Genomic DNA, 18,677 nt, shown 5'->3' with positions numbered 1-18,677 from the left:
ATTCCTCGCCTTATCCCTCAAAGAGAAAGGAAAAAGACGAAGCTTGATTTGATCCTCCGTCACATTATGGATTTTGAATGTGTTGCATACCTCCGTGAATTTTGAAAGATGGGCGTTTGGATCCTCGCGTTCCAACCCATAAAATTGGCAACGACTCTCAAGTAGTTGAATCGTTCCCGGCTTGATTTCGAAATTGTTAGCGAGTATAGGAGGTGCAAAACATCCATAGTTGGCGTTGTCTACGTTGGGTAAGAAGAATTCACCCAAGGTACGTCTTGCGGGAAGAGGGGCAACCCTCTCGTTTGGCCTATTAAGAGCTAGGCCATCATGTAGTGGTGGTGGAACAATCCCCTCGTGATTCAACGGAGGGTTACGGTCGTCCTCCATTGTTTTGGATTTCCGCGCTGTTTTTCGGATACTTCTTTCGGAGGATGTTAAATCTGACTGAAACGGTTCTAGCGGTTTTCTGGCACGTCGTGTATTAGGCATACACTAACCAAAACTCCTGCGTAAACACAAACAAGAAAACCAACGTAAAATCCAAGAATCACAAAGTATAAAAATAACTAAAATTAAATAGAACTAACTCAATCTAAGAATAAGATACTTTTAATTAATTTAATTGCAATTGCTCCCCGGCAACGGCGCCAAAAACTTGTTGGCAAATAATCGCAAGTGTACGATATCGCGCAAGTAATATAACTTGGAAGACCAAGTATCGATCCCACAAGGAACAATGAATTAAACAACTAATTTCTAATATTCTTTAATTGGCTAGTAGGAAAATAAATGGATTTGTGTAAACTAATTATAATCTAAAGTGAATTAACTCAAGTAATTAGACTAAAAATCTGAAATCAAACAAATAAATTAGAGTTTAACAATAATGGTAAAAAGCTCAAGGATTGATAATTCCAAATAAACTAGTAGAAGAATGGATCAAAATTTATCTAGTGATTTTGTTATGAATCGAGCTATTCTAATGCACCGAATCCCGCTCTCTCAAGCCTCAAGGATTCAAATAAAATCACAACCTAATTAGCTAATCAATTATTAACTTGCTCTCACAATATTAAAACTGAATTAAATAACTAAATTGTAATTATGAAGCAAACTCAACGACTACCTAAATTCCAACCCGCTCTCACGGCGTTTTCCTCTAAGTTTTTAATTACCTATGTCTATTTAATTAACAATCTCTCAATTAGTTAATTAAACACAAAATCATGAACTAAGTGATCAAATTAATTCAAGCATTAATCTTAGTAATTAAAACACAATTTTACTCACTTAATAAATCCTAATCCAATTCGAAAACTAATCTAAGTGTTCATATCAATCCCCGAACAAAGGATTTAGTTACACATGCTTAAGCTTAAATTAAACAAAGAAGAAGATGAAGAATTAAACATAATTAGAACAATAAATACCGGAGTTGTCAATTTCGGAAGAATCGTCTAGATTAAACTTGAAATCTTCACAATCGTTCTTTGCAGAAACTAATAATAAACTACTTATAAACTGCTGAGAAATAGAAGCTAAAATGCTATTTTTAAGAGAACGGAAATAAAACTAATGTCTTCTAATTTATTCTACACACTAAATTGAGTCTAGTACAAGGTCTTTATATAGTAGGAGAAGTTCCGTAGTCTTCTAATTCGTATTACAAATCAATTTGTAATAGGAGTTATAATTGTGATTTGAGGAAGAATTTCAGTCCAATTCAAAGTCTGCTGCACGCGTAATTTTCTTCTTTCCCGTTCGAGAAGCCATAGTCCCGTTCGAGACATGCCCAGTTTTAACATGGTTCCCGAACGGGAGCCTCGTTCACGTTCGAAAAAACTTGAACTGAGAGCTTTGCTCTCGTTTGGTCCTTTGTGTCACGTTCGTGAGATGTTGATTTCCTCTTGAGTCCCGAACGAGACAAGGCCTTCTCGTTCGAGACTCATGCTCATTCTGCATGGTTCCCGTTCGAGAAACCTTTGTTTCGAACGGGAACAACCTATTTTTGCTCAATCTCGTTCGTGAAACTTCAATTTCTTCGTCCGCAAGCTACGCTTTTACTCGTACACGCAATCCACCATAAATTTGCCCCAAATAGTCGTTTTTCACCTAATTTCCACTGAAACACTAACAAACACTATTAAACGTAAAAACGCCAAATAATGTATAAAAATAATACTACGCATGATGAAAAACCGAGTAAAATAGACCTTAAATATAGGAGTAAAATACTCCTATCACCCCCCATTAAACGCAAAGCTTCTCACGAAGATGTTTTTCTTTTGCAGGGCGATCCATCCAAGCAAGCGAAAGGTAATAATGTCGATCAAGGTAAATTCCGTTATTTGATTTTTTATAAACTTGTTCAACTTTTTACTTATGATCGAAAATGTATATGCAGCTACCGAGACCATCAAGAAGAAATCTCTCGCGACGAGATCGACCTCGGAAGCAACCTCACAATCCAAGAAACGCCCGATTCATACTGGTGGTAAACCAAAGAAGGCGGCCGTGAAACCGAAAGCTCTCAAGACCGTTGCTAATGACACTCCTCATTTGATCGACGAAGACGATATGCCATTTGATTTCGGCTCCCCTTCTGACCGTCCAAACATCCCAACTCCCGTCGTGCGCAGTTTGGGTGAAGAAGATGACTTGCTGCCGATCGATGGTTCGTCTCCTATCCGTCCTGCTTCTGAACCGCAGCAACAAAGGAGCTATCGGACCAAGATCACTATTCGCACTCGCACTTCGTCGTCGACCAAGACCATCAACCGATCTCCCACTGTGCCGATCATTCCAAGTCATCCTTCATCTGCTGCTTCGGTGCAAATGGTATGTCTTTATGTTTACATTTCCAACATTGCAACCCTTTATATTAAGCACTTCGCTTGACAATTGTTTGGATTTTTCGTTCTTGCAGAAGACAGCTCTTGAAGAGTTGGATGATATCCTAAATTCTGACGTCGAGAAAGAAACTTCGTTACAAGAAGACGACATTACTTCTTACTGCAGTGATCAATCTAGTGAACCTGATGACTCTCTCCTTCTTCTTGATGCCAAAATTGAAGTGATCCGTCGTTTGAAGCCAAAAGGATTGAAGGTTTTTGAGAATGATCAAGACATGGAGGAATTGCGATCGGCGGTCTCTCTCTTTGCCAAATTTCCGAACACCGAGCTCATCAACCCCAATGGTCATTCGGCTATAGCTGTTGCTAACAGCGACTTTTCGGCTATCAAAGAAACACTTGAGTCTTGCGGGTCAACACGCCGTTCTTATGAGAGCAAGAAAAAGAAGAAGGAGGAAGCAGATGGGAAGATCGACCGTCTTCGTGAAGAGGCGAAGAAAATGGCTCCTGAAGTTGATGCTTCGACCCAGGCGATACAAGAGTTGCGCAACAAGATTGAAGAACTTCAAAGAGAGCTGGCGATCAAGGAAGAACTTCATCTACCAGTGAAAGCTAAGTTCACATCAACTGTAAACGAGGCGAAACAACTCATTGCACGGCGATCTTCTATCAAGGATGAGCTGAAGGCCGATCAAGCCAAGTATGACGATGCTTACAAGGGATATAGTGAGATGAGGAACTTGGTCGGTGATCTTTTTAATGCCGTGTGATCGGCGTTGTATGAGTTTGATAACATTTCTGTTTTTTGTGTTTGCAACCAAAAAATGTTTATTTTGCCGTAGTTTGAACAAGTATTATCCTGGATTTTGACAAACCATGTGTTTTAGTGTTTGTAAACTAGATCGGCATATGATGTTTAATTTTGTTTTATTCAACTGTTTAAGGCAGCGAAAAACTAAAAAGAAACATATTGCCTTTTTTGATTGCCAACAAGGTCGATCAACAAGGCCGATCCGTGTTTCCGATGGTTTTTTACAAAAACTGATTTTCTATCGGCCAATCAACAGGATTACATTCATGATTTTTGGTGCAAAAGAATAATAATTTGCCGAACAATAAATAATTTTATTTATTTCTTTTCATTTACATCTTTTATTCGGCTGGATTTCCGAAACATAGATAGTGATTGCTCGGCATTTGAAAAGTTTCCAATGGTCACACCAGGTTTAATCGGCCACCCAAAAACTTATCGAATATCGTTTCGGCCGATCAAAAACCTTATATCGTTTAGACTGTAAGGGGGTCACTCCATATCGTCTCGGAAGGTTTCCTTATTTATACCCTCCAGCAACTAGGAACGTATTTTTTGAGGTATTGACCATTAATTGACCTGTTATGCACCCCTCCATCTATATCTGCCAAGACATAAGCGCCACTTAACAAGACTTGTATTATTTGAAATGGTCCTTCCCAATTTGGGCTCCATTTTCCGAGACGTCGATCTTTATGACCCAGTGGAAGAATTGCTTTCCATACCAGATCTCCAACCTTGAAACTTTTACCCTTGACTCGTTTATTGTACGATCTTTCGACTCGCCTTTTTTGCGCTTCTAAATGGTCAAGTGCTTCCAATCTTTCTTCATCGAGATCTAATGCTTCTAAGATCATTTTATCGGCATAATCTTCTTTTAAGATCGTATGTTGTCTCTTTCGTCGTACAGAATGTACCGCGAGCTCCATAGGCAACATTGCGTCATACCCATACACCAAACGGAATGGAGATATGCCAGTGGCTGATTTCTGGGATATTTTGTTCCCCCAAACGACTTCGGACAAAATCCTATGCCATTGGTTTGGGTTTTCTTCGATCATCTTGGACAAACAGTTCTTTATAGATTTGTTTGTAGCTTCTGCTTGTCCATTCGCTTGGGCATAATACGGTGTAGAATGTATCATTTTAAAACCGTACTCTTTCGAGAAAGCTATAGTGTCCAATCCAGTAAACATAGTTCCTTGATCGGTCGTAATAGTTTCTGGAAGACCATGTCGATGAATCAAATTTTCTTTGAAAAATTTGATTACTTCGTCTTGTGTTGGCGATTTCAACGGCTTGACTTCTACCCATTTCGTGAAATAGTCTGTCGCAACGATCACGAAAGTATGTCCTTTCGCCGATGGTGGGTAAATTTTGCCGATCAGGTCTACTGCCCATCTTCTAAATGGCCACGGCTTGATGATCGAATGTAATACGTCTGCTGGAACGTGTTGAACCGGTCCAAATTTCTGACAAGCTTCACATCCTTTAGCGTACCGGATACAATCTTGTTCCATTTTCGGCCAATAAAAGCCGTGTTTGTGTATTAACCACCTCATTCTTGGCCCAGCTTGATGTGCCCCCGAGATTCCTTCATGAACTTCAGCCATGACCAACATAGCTTCTTTTGGTCCTACACATCTGAACAATAGACCTTCACGACATCGTTTGTACAATTCGTCAGCTAGAATCACATAGTTGGTGGCCAACATTCTGATTCGCCGATTCGTCGGGTCTGGATGTCTAAACCAGTCGATCAATTCTTTCCTCCAATCGGCTGTCGTGTCCAAGTGATATGCCGATCTGCAATTATCTGGTATTATGCCACCAGTGTGAAGACAAGGCGTTGTTCTCTCAATAACCTCAAAACCTGCCATGATTTTGTATCCACTTCCATGTTGGGCTAAGTTGTTCGCCTCTTCATTTTCTGCTCTTTCCGCGAACTCTATCCATGTTTCGGAGAAACCATCCATGAGGTGTTTGGCTTTATTGCAGTACTTAATCAAAACGTCTGATTCGCATTTGAATTCGCCAATAACCTGTTTAATAACTAACAAGGAGTCTCCTTTTACTTGAATCGCTTTAGCTCCTAGCTCGGCCAGGACTTCCAATCCAATGATCAGCGCTTCGTACTCCGCTTGATTATTAGTGCATTGGAATGTTAGTGAAAAGGACATTCGAAAAACCAAGTCTTGCGGCGAGACAATTAATATCCCTGCACCTGCCCCTTTATTAGTTTTAGATCCGTCAAACTAAAGCTTCCACGGAATTAGATCGAAGCAAGCTACCTCCTTGATCGGGACGTTGGGATGATCTGCTAAAAAATCTGCTAGTGCTTGTCCCTTAACGGCTTTTTGTGGAACATATACTAAAGTGAATTCTGACATTGCAATAGCCCATTTTCCAAGCCGATTTCTCAGATAAGGTCGAGACAGAATGTATTTGATCACATCTGTTTGAGATAAAACATATACCACTACCGGAAGCATGTAATATCTTAATTTACAGCATGTAAAATAAAGACATAGACATAGCTTCTCGATAGTAGAATATCGAATTTCTGTGTCAGTTAGGCTTTTACTCAGATAATAAACCGATCTTTCGACTCCTTGATCTTCCTGTGCCAACATGCATCCTAACGATTCGTGGGCTGCCGAAATATATAACAATAACGGCTGTCCCTGCTTAGGGGGCATCATGACTGAAGGCTTGACTAAATAAGTCTTGATCTCGTCGAAGACTTTTTGTTGCTCTTCTGTCCAAACGAACTGAGATGTTCCTCCGGCCTTCAGTAATGTTCTCCAACTTCTTAATCGGCCCGCTGTGTTTGAAATGAATCGCCTCAAAAAATTAATTTGGCCGATCAATCTCTGAAGTTGCTTCTTGGTTTTAGGAGGTTCAGCATTTATGATCGCCTGCGCTTTGTTTTTATCAACTTCTACCCCCCTTTGGTGAACTAGAAAACCTAGGAAGTTACCAGCTGATACACCGAACGCACATTTTAAAGGATTCATCTTCAAGCCATTTTCTCTCATTCTGACAAAGGTATCTCTCAGGTTGGTCAAATGTTGTTCGCTGGTCTGTGACTTGATGACCACATCATCTATATAAATTTCCAGACAATCCAAACCTGCAAACATTTTATTCATCGCTCTCTGATAAGTGGCCCCAGCATTCTTTAGGCCGAAAGGCATAACAACCCATTCATATGCGCCGATCGGCCCTGGACAATGAAATGCTGTTTTGGATACATCTTTTTCGTTGATCGGGACTTGATTATAACCAGAGTGCGCATCGAGGAAACTTAAAATGGTGTGTCCGGCCGCGCCATCAACCATCATATCTGCAATGGGCATTGGATATTCGTCTTTCGGCGTGACTAAATTTAAGTTCCTGAAATCGACACAAACTCTCAATTTACCATTCTTTTTCATGACCGGGACAATGTTAGATAACCACTCTGTATATTTGGCTTCTCTGATAAATCCGGCTGTTTCGAGCCGTCTAATTTCGTCATGAACCAGTGTCTCCACTTCTTTTGACATACGTCTCGGAGGCTGCCGAAACGGCTTGAAACCAGCCTTTAGTGGTAACTTATGTTCAACAATGGATCGGTCCAATCCTGGCATTTCTTCATATGACCACGCGAAACAATCTTTGAATTCTCGCAATAAAGCGATTAGTTTATCAACCGTCCCTTTATCAAACTGATCACTGATGAACATAGGCTTGGTTTGTACTCCGGATCCCATGTCTACTTCTATCAGCGTGTCTTGCACCTGAGCAGGATCATCATCCAATTTGCCCGACGCTATTTGTAAATCGACTATTTGAAGGGCCCCTGTCGGATCTTGTCCTTCGTCTTCATAGATACATTCCGCTGATCGCACCGCATAATTGTCGGAGAGTATGCGAATTTTCTCTCTAATTATCTCGTGTTTACTAATCATCGGATTTATGCAGTATGGATGATCGTCCTTTGCCCCCGAGTGTGACTGTCACAGGCCGATATGAAGTTAAGACAATCCGTGGAGTGTTGTTGCATTTCGCACTCAATGATTGTATGTCTTTCACTTGATCATCATACAACAGTGCCTCCAAACAATTAGAATCTTCTCCAAACGGGTTTGGGTCGCCTTGCACTACTTTTGCTATTCCATCTTCGCACCACATTATCAACATCTGGTGCATTGTTGATGGAATGCACATATTGGAGTGGATCCAATCTCGTCCGAGTAAAATATTGTAGTTACTCCTTGCGTTGACAACAAAAAATCCTTCTTCGGTTTCGACTCGACCGATCTTAGTTTTTAGAGTTATGTAACCCTCTGCTGGCGTTTCGCCTCCTGCGAAATCGGTCATATAAACATCGGTTGGCTCCAGTTCATCGCGATTGAAACCTAATTTCTTAAGAATTTTGGCGGGCAATATGTTAACTCCAGCTCCATTGTCAATGAGCACTCTATTAACTGGGATGCTATTAACATCGGCCTTTATATACAAGGGCCGAATATGTCTTGTCATCCGTTGTGGTGGTTTGCTGAGAGACACAACGGCTGATTTTTCAGCACTACTTTCTTCGGGCACAACCACATCTCCATCTAAGATGCCTTTCTGTCCGGGCTTGCACCGAAATGACTCAGGCAAAGTAACGACATGAACCTCATGTGGCACTTCCCTAACACCCCTGGCTCGCAATTGACCATCGGTTGTTGAAACGACCACGTCTTTGTACGACATTTTGGGTGTTTTAGGTTCATCGGCGATCACCAACTCGTCGGTCGTCATTTTTTGCTGCTCGATCGGCTTCGCTGATTTTTTCTCTACCCAGATCTTTCTGATCTTCTTCAACGGAGACATTGGAACATTAATAGCTGGCTCGCAATGATCTCTGGTATTATCCTTGCGATTGAGCGTGTCGTGATCGCTCATGCGTCCAGCTGATTCGTTTGGGAACGTCAGTCGCCTTTTAACAGGTAGGAAGTCCCTAGCTGTTGACGATCCTTGCTTCATTTTTGAATCGGCTAACTTTCGGGAATCTTGCCTCATCCTTTGCATACGCCGTTTTTGAGTCTTGCTCAAATGAGGTTGTTCCTCTGTGGGCCGAAACATTCTCCTGAAAACCGTGACTCCTTCTTCCCTTTTAGGTTCATGCTTCTTCCATTCTCTCGTGGGAGCCTTTGGTTTAAATGTCTTAGGATTGGCTCGACACATATTGTGTTCCGCTTTGAAACAGGTCTTGCACGAAGGGCATTGGACTTCAGATATTCGTTCAAACACGCTCTTATTGGACGTCTCGTTCTTGAGGCGTGGTTTCCATACCTGTTTCTCTTCTACCCGAAACTTCGGTTTCTTCGGGTCCCATTTTTCCAACGCACGTCCGCTCCCCAATGCTCGCTCAAAATTTGGCCGAATCGTATTAATGGTAATACATTTTGCTTCGGCCTCCTTTTTGGTTGGGAATAAAAGTTTGCCTTCGGTTATTGCTTTTTGAATCACATTTCTGAAGATAACACAGTTATTTGTGCTGTGTCTCCAAGAGTTGTGATATTTGCAATACTCTTTTCCAACCCTTTGATCTGCCGAAGGAATTACGTGACCTTCTCCAAGAATTATCTGATCGTCTTTGAGCAAAGCATCAAATATTTCGTCCGCCTTTGTTAGATCGAAGGAATAATCTTTCTGAATGGCGGCGCTTTTATTCTTCTTCTGAAATCCTGGCTTTCTCAAAGCCGAGCACTCTTGTGGTTTTTTCGCTAGGAATTCAGCCATGCAAACATCTTCATCAGACTCGCAATCGCTATCGTCCGTGACGACGGCCACATCGAGTTGATCTCTATAGTAAGTTCCTTTTGATGAACCTCTCCTCTGTTCTTTCTCCACCAGGAGCCTTTCATAGCTGGTCACTCGATTGGTGAGCTCAAACAAATCTCTGAAACGATGTCCCTCGAAATGCTCCCTCATCGCGAAGTCCATTCCTTTGATCACCATAGGAACGCAATCCGACTCGGCAATGCTGGTTTGGCAGCGGGTTCTCAAATTGCGGAACCTTGATATGTATCTTTCCATGGATTCGTTTGGTAGTTGAGAGATACGAGCTAGATCGGCCAGTGTGACATCGGGTGGGGCACGATAAAACTCTTCATGGAATTTCTCCTCGAGATCTTTCCATGTACCGATCGAACCTGGTGTTAGATGTGAATACCAAGTGAACGCCATTTTTGTTAGTGAACTAGCGAGTAGTCTCAACCTTCAAAAATCATGTGCTCCCGCTTCTCCACATTGCGCGGAAAACCTGGCAATGTGCTCGACTGTCGATTGTCCTTTTTCCTCTCCAGAGAAAAGACTAAATTCTGGGACCTTGTATCCTCTTGGGAAGGGATACAATTTGTCGATCCAATCAGGGTATGGCTTGACATATGATGGCCGAGGTGTCGGCCTGCAATCAACGCCCAATCTTTCAAGTTCATCTAAAAGTTGGGTCCGATCATATCCTCCATCCTCTCCCTTTGTTGATATGTGAGAAGAATTCTCTTTCACAGGGTTCTGCAAATTTATAAGAGGTTCGTTCACCACTTCCTTGCCAGGTCTCTGTGAAATATGTTCACTTGCGAGACTTGTTTTAATATCGTCTCGTGACAAGATCTTCACCGATCCATAATGCATCCCCAATCTAGCCGATGACTGGGTTTGATCGGCCTGTGGGTTTTGTGAATTAATTCGGATCGGCGGCTGAATGAGATCAACCCTTCGGTTGGTTGTCTCAGTAATGTGTTGCCCAGTCATGATCTTGGCCATACTTTCTATTGCGTTTGACATGGATTTGACATCTGCTCTGATCTCTCGCTGCAAGACTACATGATCAGTCATTATTGTCTTGATCACTGACGCCATTTGATTCATAACTCCATCAAACATGAGCCGATTTTCTCCAGCAATTTCATTTCGCATAGAAGTAATATCGGCATGTGTGAGAGACGGACGACTTGGTGGTAGGTCTCGTGAATAATCGGCCGAATCATCTTCTTGTCTCGAAGAAGGATCCTTGGCCGAATTTTCAGATACGGTCTCTTGCGAGATCGTAGTTTTTTGAGTGGTCGCGGTCGTTTTATCTTTGGCCATTATTTCTTCAATATCTGAATCGTAATTGCCGGGGAACAACCGTTTTCTCTCTTGTAACTCTCGGGTAACCGATCTAGTGTATCTCTGATCGTCTTTCAGTGTTCCGATTTTTGTGCTAACCATAAACGTGTCCCCAGTGGAGTCGCCAAAAGATGTTCGCATGAAAAACTTCCAAACTCAAATCTTTGAATTTGATAATGGGAACTGTTTCGGTTTGATGCTTTAATCGAAAACTCGAATTTCAATCAGGTCACACAAAAAAAACAATAGTAACCAATTAAACTAAAATTACTAGTATCGCTCCGGAGGTTCAGAAACCTAAGCGGGATTGATTTCCAACTACTCCTAAGTTAAGGGTTTAATCCGGAGATTAAGATAGAAAAGCCTGAGCTTTGATTTGTGTTTTTTAGATGAAATTGTGTAGACCTTATTAATTTGATAAAATCACTATTTATAGGGACAAATTCCCTAATAATAGGAAAAGGAAGCGAATTAAAACTAAAACACTTAATTAAACCCTAACCTGATAAGACTAAAAGTCTAACTCAGCTAAAAATAAAAAGGCAATAATAAAAATAGCTAATATGGGCCCGATCCCATTACAGCCCATTATGTTCTCTTCCTTGGCAACCCATCACTCGATAGCTATGTTTTTGGGCCGATGTCAACATATACCTTTATTATTTATTAAATTTTTATTCTTTTATTGGCATGTGTATTGCACATATTTAGCGACAATGAAAATTTGTTCTATAATTTTACTTATAGCCATTGACCATTTACTTTTATTTGTATCAAAACGAGTCCTTCCATTTTCAGTTTTATCAATATTATGTCCTAAAAATAATTCTCTTGCCATTGTACATTTCTTTTAAAAAGTATATAAATAATTCAGTTCATAATTTGTAGTCGCGATAAATTTTATTTGATTCTTCATGGATCCGTGTAGGAGTTTTTTTTGTCAAAATCCGTGTAAGAATGACTTGGGTCTTTGTCCGATTTAAACTGCGTGAATATATTCGGATGTGAGCTTATTGAGCAAATACATGACGGATTTGAAATTTTAAATGTAAAATCACCTCCGATCGATACTTAACTTAGTAAGACAAGAAATTGTATATTAGTGCTAACAAACACTACAAGAAATTATGTATTTCGCAACAAATACTTTTGCAACTAATTTTTTTTTTGCTGCTAAAAAACATTTTGCATCAATAATATTGAAAGTTGCTGCCATTAGTTAAGTTATAGCAGCATTTTACAACAAATTTTGTTACCAATTACTTAAGACAACGTTTTATTAGCAGCAACATGCCACAATTTGTTTTTGTTGCTATATGTTAACAGTAACAATTTTGGGTAATCTACATAAATCCCCTAAAAATGCTATAGTGTTATGTTTATACCTCAGCATTTTAATTTTAACAGTAATCTCCCAAAAAAACAAAAAACTTTTCACAAATCTCCCATAATCCAAAATATACTAAATTTAAATAAAATAGGACATTTATACCCTTCAACCAAAAGCAACATCAATAACAATTTTAACAATAGATTACAGATCTCTTTCAAAAAAAACAATAGACTACGGTATCAGTTTTATTGATGCGGCATTCCAACGGAGCTACGCCGGCGGCTGGGCAGAGAGATGGCGGTTCGGCGGAATTTTTGGATCTAAAATCATTCAACCTAGATCTGTATCCACCACTGATAAATCAGAAGTCTTAACAGAAGCGCCGGAGGTACAGACGGTGTATTGCAAGAAGAAGAAAGCTCCGGCGAGCGCGAAGAAGAAATCGGACACTAGAGGAAGGAGCGAGGCGAATTCCCTTTGATAACTCCTTATGTTCGATTTGTGCTATTGGGGAAATGCAAGATCATCTATTCATCCATTGTAGTTTCGCTAAGAGTGTTTGGGTTGATGTTCTTCGTAAGTTGGATGTCGATTCGGTCTTTCCTTCTACTTTTGTTGAATTTATGGTACAATGGGAATGTATTGTTCCAAGGAGCCCTTACCGGAAACTTTGGGAGATTCTTTGGTTTATGATCGTCTGGGAGATCTGGAAAAGTAGAAATTCCAGAGTTTTAATAGTGCAGCTATGGCGAAGGACATGGTGGTTTTCAATAGTTTTAGCAAGGCGACTTTTCTTTTTAAGCTTTGTAATACGAGTTTTCCATATTCGGGATTGGATTTCTTTAGAAATCCATTTTGTATTCTTTTTCCGAACTTGTGACTGTGTGTTTTGTCCGTTATCCATTGCCTAAGCCTCTAGTGTGCCATTTTATATGTGCCACTTCTTATGCGAAAACTTTGCGTAGCGATTTTGCCACTTCTTGTGGCTTTTAATATAATTTTTATTCATAAAAAAAAGATCTAGATAAACTACAAGGAAGAGGAAAAAGAAGAGCGGAGGTTTGAAGAGAGATGAAACGGTGAACGGGATTACCTTTCAAGTGAGAATTAGAATCCATGGTGTGAGTGAATAAAATAAAGAGACAGGTGTTTTAAGCGAGAAGAGATGGATAAAAGGAGTGGTGATGGTTATGAGTTTTGAAACATATCAATTAATATTCGTATTACAATTCAGATGTGGATTATGTTGAATATTTTGGATGTCGGTAGTTGTAAGATTGATCACTAACTCTGTAACATGAAAAATAAAAGATGTCATCATTTTTAAATTTGAATTAAAAAAACCTATTATTTTCAATAGTGGATAAGGATGATACAAATATTGAGCTCATGATATTAAAAAGAATGTTTAAAAAAAATCTCATTATTAATTTTAAAATTAGTAGATTAGATGTTTGTATATACCGTAAACAATCAGTTTTAAATTTTATCAAAAATTTAAAGTTTAGTTGATATAGGTTCACATTCAGTTCACTTCAAGTTGATTTTTTTGTTTTATAGACTGTTAAATACATTTCACTTAAAAGAGATATTCAATTTGTATATTACACTAAATTTCAAAATTCTCTCTATATAAAATATAATTTAAAATTGTAAAGAGCAATAAGATAAATTTTATTTGAAATTGAATTAAGGTAGTTCAATTGATATAGGTTCACATCCAGTTCACATTAGGTTCATTTTTAGTTTTATAAACTGTCAAATACATTTCACTTTAAGAAAATATTCAATTTAAATAAATTTCAAAATCCTCTCTATATAAAATGTCATTTAAGATTGTAAAAAGCCGTAAGATAAATTTTATTAAAAAATTGAATTAAGGTAGTTTTGTTGATATAGGTTCACATCCGGTTCATATCCAGTTGATTTCCGGTTTTATAGATTCTCGGATATATTTCACTTAAAAGATATATTCAATTTGTGATTACACTAAATCTCAAAATTAATTTTCTCTATATAAAATGTCAGTTAAGATTGTATAGAGCAGAAAAAGAAATTGTATTTAAAATTGAATTAAATCAGTTCAGTTGATATAGGTTCATATTAGGTTAACATCAGGTTCATTTTTGATTTTATAGACTGTAAATATATTTCACTTAAAAGAGATATTCAATTTGTGATTACATTAAATTTTAAAATTCTCTCAATATAAAATATTATTTAATATTGTAAAGTGTAATAAGACAAATTTTATTCAAAATTGAGTTGATATAGGTTCACATCTGGTTCACATTAGATTGATTTTTTGTTTTATAAACTGTTAAATATATTTCATTTAATAGAGATATTCAATGCAATTACACTAAATCTTAAATTATACTATTACATTGTTGTATTCATTTTTCTTTTGAGTTATTTGCACAAATCCAAAAATTTCACTTTTGTATTGATTTAATTTCATTTGTTAAAACGTTGCATCGCACATTTTCACCTTTTAATTTTTACATTATATGACATATTTTTGTTTTATGACATCATTTGACATAAAAATGCTGTGTTTTATACATTTTTTTATTTTATATTTGGTGAAAAACGACTATAAGCTATAAAATGTAATAGCGGGAAAAATTAAGATGCACGACATAATATTGCAGATATAATAATTTAAAGAATATGGTTTAATTGCTTGAAAAGTGAAACAAGCCATTTGTATTTTTCTAATTAATAGCATTCATTTACAAAATTAAGCATTATTTATGTTTATGTCGAATTAAATATACAAATTTCATACACTACAAAAAATTTGGCTTCTTGTGACAAAAAAATATGTGACAAACTATATTTTGTCATAATAAATAGGTTAGTTGTGACAAAAAAAAATATTTTGTCACAATGAGAGTTCAATGAAATGATATTGCGACAAATACATATTGTGTCAACCATTTTTGTCACTATAAAAAATAATTATGTTTGTTGTGACTAACTATTTTGACAAAAACATGTTTTGTCGCCGTAATTTAAAATATTTTTATTATGACAAAATTATTCTTATCATAATATTTAAAAAAGTTGTGACAAATTTTATTTTGCAGCAATTAGATATATTTTGTCACTATAAAAATTAATTACGTTTGTTGTGACAAAGTATTTTGCCAATAAAAGATATTGTAATAAATTAATATTGTGTCAAATTTTGTCGTCACTTATAAAAAAGTAAATATGTCTTTGTGACAACGTATTTTGCCAAAACAAATGTTTTGTTTTCGTATTTTAAACCTACAATTATAACGACTGCATATGAACCTGATGTCAACCTTATGTCAACCTTATAAAATACAAAATAAACACAAAATAGAGTATGAAAAAGGAAGTGCAGAAAATATATATGTTAAGGAATAACTCGAAAAAAACTCTTTCCACTACTGTTTATTGCGTCAAATTTATTTGTCAATAAAAAAAGTAAATTTATTTTTCTGACAAAATATTTTGCCAAAACAAATGTTTGGTTCCGATATTTTAAAAAGACAGTTATAATATTTATTGTGTCATATTTATTTGTCACTATATAAAAAAGTAAATATATTGTTGTGACAAAGTAATTTGCCAAAACAAATGTTTTGTGCCTGTATTTTAAACTATAGTTATAATAACCGTAAATAAACCGTTTATTGACCATATGTCAACCTTATGAAACACAAAATACACACAAAATAGAGAAAGAAAAACTAATTGCAGAAAATAAATGGTAAAATAGAAAATATATACAGTTATAATGATAAAATAAATTTTAGCATAATATTTAAAGACTTTTGTAACGAATTTATTTTTTCAGCAATTAATTAAACTTATATAATGTTGTGATAATTAAATATTGTGTCAAATATTTTTGTCACTATAGCAATTAATTGTGTTTGTTGTGACAATGGGTTTTGACAAAAACTGTTTTGTCACTGTATATTAAACATACAGTTATTATGATAAAATAAATTTTATCATAATATGTAAAAATATTGTGAATAATTTTATTTTTCAGCAATTAAGCGAAATTAAATGATATTGTGATTAATAAATGTTTTGTCACCATGGAATTGAAATTTTTTTTATGATAACAGGTTTAAATGGGTTATGAAATTATATTTTATTTTGATAAAAAAAGGTATATGACAATTAAGATTCAAATATCTAAATTAGGTTAATCGAAGCACTCTTCATTAGGGAAAAACTTTTTTTGCTGAATATTGACACCACACTACCGCATCAATTCCATACGTTTGTGCACTTCTCACGCCGCCGCACTTTCATTGATTTTGTGTTTGTTGATGCTCATTTGTCCAGGTATTTTTTAACTTATGAAAAGAGACTAAATTGATTAATGTAGGATGAATTTCACATTCAAATTGCTTATTTGTTCAATTGATAATTTAAATTTTTAACTGATTCGTACAAACTCGAGGTCGGGCTTCTAACTCGACGACTTATCACCTATTCTCGAGTTTATTAGCTCAGTAAAAACAAGAACTCGAGATTTTGCTTCCATTTCGTCGAGTATTAAGACTTACATCAAGTTTGTGCTTTGACAGAGATAAAAAAAGTCGAGTTAAGGATGTAACTCGTCGACTATTAAGCATGACATCGAGTTTAACATTGCAAACGACGTATAAACTCGAGTTAAGTTTAAAAATTCGTCGACTATATAGCCTGACCTCGAGTATGTTTTAACAGTAACACTAACCAAATGTTAGCCTTGTTTTAAAACTGCAGGTAGTTCAGGGAAAGAAATTGAATATATATTTTTAAAATAGCTAACGGTATCTGATTTGTAATGGGTAAGTTTTAATTATATTTTCAATTGATAGATTTGTACCAAATATTGATGTTGCCTAATATATTATTTTGGAATTAAAGGGACGCCATCAGATAAAAGTTGGATGACGTCGTACCGATTTAGTTCATGTTATATTAAAGGGGTCAAAAATTTTCTGAATGTTGCAAAAGACTTTACTGATTCAAATGGCAGAGTTCGATGTCCATGCAAGAACTGCATCAATATTTATTTGAAGCCATTGCAAGAAGTCAAAATGGATCTATATCAATATGTAATTAGTGAAAACTACACAAACTGGGTGCACCATGGTGAGACTTCTCAACCTCGTGATAGTTTAGATGGCTCTATTAATTCGGACAATGAATTGGAGGATAGTGGAAATGATATTTCAGAAATGTTAGATGATATGTGTAATGCAACTTTTATGGACACCGACATGGAAGACAGACTTCCCAATCAAGATAATAACATGCTAGAAGGAGAAGTAGCAAAATTTGCTAAATTGTGGAATGATTCTCATTGTGAACTATATCCTGGAAGTCAAAAATATTCAAAGCTCTCTTTTCTTCTTAAGATGATTAATATCAAAGCACTCACAAATTCTAGTAATAAGTCATTTTTTTCGAATTTGGAGTTGTTCAAGGATGCACTCCCGAGAGGAGAAACCCTTCCAAGCTCAAGTTATGAGGTTAAAAAATTGATGCGTGATTTAGGACTCGGTTACGTAACTATTGATGCTTGTGTAAATGATTGTGTGCTATTTTAGAAGGAAAATGAAAATCTTGACACGTGTCCAACTTGTAAGGCCCCTAGATGGAAATTAGGTTTCGGAAAACGCAAGAAGGTTGCTCAAAAAATTCTTAGACACTTCCTTTTAGTACCTAGACTTCAGAGGTTATTTATGTCTAAAAATATTGGTGAAAATATGAGGTGGCATAAGGAGAAACGTGTAGATGATGATACGATTAGACATCCAGCTGATGCTACGGAATGGAAAGATTTTGACCAGAAATATGCTTGGTTTGGCAAAGATGCTCGTAACGTGCGACTTGGGCTTGCTAGTGATGGATTTAACCCTTTTGGAAATATGAGCACGAGTTATAGCATGTGGCCGGTGATTGTGACGCCATATAACTTACCACCATGGAAATGCATGAAGGAGAATTTTTTTATGTTATCTTTGCTTATTCCTGGTAAGGAATCTCCCGGAAATAATATCAATGTATATTTAAGGCCATTAATTGATGAGTTAAAAGAGTTATGGGAGACCGGTGTGACAACATATGATGCATATAGCGGTAAGAATTTTCAATTACATGCTGCATTATTATGGACAATAAATGACTTTCCAGCATATGGAATGTTATCTGGATGGAGCACAAAAGGAAAATTGGCATGTCCTGTGTGTAATAAGTGGACGTGTTCGCTAACATTAAAAAATGGAGTGAAGCAATGTTACATGGGTCATCGGAGATATTTACATGCCCAACATTCTTGGAGAAAAAGCAGAAAATTTGATGGCAAACCAGAGCACGGGTCAAAGCCTGAAGAGTTGTCAGGAGATGAAGTTCTAAGGCAATTAGATTTGCTTCCAAAAAGCCTTGTTTTTGGGAAGACACCTAACCAAAAAAAGCGTGCACGTGGTCCTGAAGAGCTCAATTGGACAAAGAGAAGTATATTCTTTGAATTGCCTTACTGGGAAACATTAAA

The sequence above is a fragment of the Mercurialis annua genome, linkage group LG4 (genome assembly GCF_937616625.2).
Source record: "Mercurialis annua linkage group LG4, ddMerAnnu1.2, whole genome shotgun sequence".
NCBI lineage: Eukaryota > Viridiplantae > Streptophyta > Magnoliopsida > Malpighiales > Euphorbiaceae > Mercurialis > Mercurialis annua.
The sequence above is the reverse complement of the archived record's forward strand: the minus strand, read 5'-3'. Positions refer to the sequence as shown.